This window comes from Pteropus alecto, unplaced genomic scaffold (genome assembly GCF_000325575.1).
Source record: "Pteropus alecto unplaced genomic scaffold, ASM32557v1 scaffold202, whole genome shotgun sequence".
In the NCBI taxonomy this organism is placed as follows: Eukaryota; Metazoa; Chordata; class Mammalia; order Chiroptera; family Pteropodidae; genus Pteropus; species Pteropus alecto.
In genome coordinates, this window is record NW_006432451.1 from 4375108 (window position 1) to 4377873 (window position 2766).

General features: G+C 41.1%; 1 pseudogene; it reads right to left on the reverse strand.

Annotated features, from left to right (window-relative positions):
- Nucleotides 1–382: 382 nt before the first annotated feature.
- LOC112476131 lies at nucleotides 383–501 on the reverse strand (annotated as a pseudogene).
- Between the last annotated feature and the right edge of the window lie 2265 nt (nucleotides 502–2766).

Genomic DNA, 2766 nt, shown 5'->3' on the forward strand with positions numbered 1-2766 from the left:
TTATGAAAACAAAATCTTCTATTTATTTATTGCTGTGTTATGGGCATATCGATGTTTGTATATTCATCTTTTTTCCCAGAAAGGGGTACATTAGTTCTGTTTGTAGGTTTTCATACATTTTCTTTGTAAATAATCATCTATGTAATAGTAATGGCTTTATTTCTTTTTTTTTCTAAATGCACTAGTTTAGACACCCCCAACACAAAGTGAATAGAAACAGTAAAAACTAGTGTCCTTGTATTCACACTGGAAGTTAGTTTCTATTCCTAGTTAGCTAGAGTTTTAATAAGATTTTATTTTATTTTAGGGGAGGCAACCCTTGGTTGACCTCACAGATTGCAAGGACCTTGTCAGCTTACAATCCCTTATTTTTTATTTTTTATGCCTATAGCACCTGGTCTTCCTAGGTGGTCTCCCATCCACGTACTAACCAGGCCCGACCCTGCTTAGCTTCCGAGATCAGACAGGATCGGGCATGTTCAGGGTGGCATGGCCTTAGACAAGATTTTTTTTAATCATGAATTAATGTTACACTTTATCCAATGCATTCTCTGTACTTACTGGGACAATCACGTTTTTTTTCCTTTTACCCAGCCAATGTTGTAAATATCATTAATGGACTTTTAAAGCAGAACATCCTAGCATTCCTGGAATAAACACTTGCCATGCATACACATGCACATATATACACATGCAAATATACACACACTTGCATGAACTCTACTGGATTCAATCTGATAATATTTTATTTAGGATTATTTAGTCTTATAAGTGTGATTGGCCCTCTTTTTCCATTTTCTGGAACAGTTTATATAAATAAATAAACAATCCTCTTAAAAGTTGGCAGAATACATCTATAAAACTAGGTACTGTGTGTGTGTGTTTTTAGCTTCTAGTTCAATTTATTAGAATTTATAGATCTGTTCAGGTTTTCTGTTTCTTCTTGAGTTGGCTTTGGCTGCCTTTCATTTAATTTCTCTACCTCTTTAGGACCAAGACTTCACCTCCTGTCCCTGGGCAGCTAAAACTCAGGCCCTTAGTTAACAGAACCAATTCTCTCCCAGTCCCCCTACTAGTAACTATAGCTCCAGTCAGCTCATCCACTGGCGTTCAGCTTCCTCTTTGTCTCCAGCACCTGGGATTTTACCTTCCTTTTGAGAACTCAGTCATAGGTTTAATTTTTTCCATATTTTATCCAATATTTCTAAGTAACAATGCTTTTAGATTTTTCTAATTCCTCCATCTTGCTTGATTCTGAAGTTGTTCCCGTTTCCTAGATAAGAAAGCTAGGGTTCAGAGTGGTTTAGCAGCCTGCTGAAGCTCACACCACTAATACTTTTAACCTTGTTATTGAACTCAGATATTCTGGTTTCTCAATCCTGTGTTGTTGCCACATTATTCCATGCTACCTTCTAAAGGCTGAAATAGGTAGCCCCCAGCCCCAAATCCTGGTACACATGCATCCATTCAAACAATATTTCAACTCAGTATAGAGTATTCGATTCTAGGTCCAGGGCATGGCAAGAGTGAGCATGTGCAATCATGGCCCCTGCCTTCAGGGAACTTACCTTCTATAGACATAAATCAAATAATCACCAACAAATGTACAACTACAACTGTGCTACATGCCTCCAAGGAAAGGTACACCTTGGTGTGGGAGCTCAGAAAAGGAGAATCTGCGCTTGAAAGGAAGGTTATGGTACCTTCTTTGAGGGTGGAGTAAAGGAGCTGAGATCTAAAGAATGAAGAGAAGCTAACTAAGAGAGGAATGGAAGGAGTCTTACAAGCAGAGGGTCCAGCTCGCAAAAAGGCTCTCTGTGGGAGGAAGCACATGCAGCCAGGAAGTGAAGCACTATAGAGTGAAGGGGAAAGTGAGAGGTGGGAGATGAGGCCAGAGGGGAGGGCAGGGCCACACCTCTCAGGGCCTTTGAGGCCAAGTTAAGGACTTGGGTCTTTAACTTAAGATCAATGGGAAACCATTGAATGGATTTAAGCAGAGTGCCTGAAACAATCAGATTTGCATTTCAAAAAGGTCTCTTATTCTGGAGTGCAGCCTCTCCAGCCATTATCATCAGCTATCACAGATTCAGAGGAAAGCCACGTGGTCCAGGAGGTGGCTAGACCAGGGAGGTGGAGGATAGAGAAAAATGGAATTGATAGGATTAGATGCTGGATTTAGTATTGGGATACTCACCATGAACACCCTTAGATCAAATCCTTGGAAGGCAGAGGCCACGTCATATGCTTGTGTGTAATACCCAGGTGCTAGAATAGTCCCTGACATGTGATGGACTCAATACATATTTCCTGAAAGGATGAAACTGAGTAAGTCTCCCAAGTCATTCTTTTACCTGTAAGAGTCTTTAATTTCTTCCTGCCCAGGTGTACCTGACTAGTATCAACCTTTCTTTTTCCATCTTGCTCTTCTACATTGTCATTCTCCTGTGTCTCATGTCTCTCATCAAAATAGTCAAGTTCCCTTTTCTCTACTTTGTTTCTCTCACTTTGCCTAACCCATATATGCAGGCTCAACTGAGAGAGGCTGAAGTACTTGGGGAACTAACCCAAGAAAGCTGAGAGTGGAACAGAATCTGAGCTGCCCCCGCTCCTCCTACACCTCCTCTGCCAGCACTGTAGAAGAATGCCTGCTCAGGTAGGGTAGTTATTTTTTTCTTGGGGGGTGGGTAGAGAAGAAATACCTAGGGCGACCCTCATGTGTCTCCCTCATGGTGTCACCTGATTAAACAGGCATGTCTGCGAAGCTAG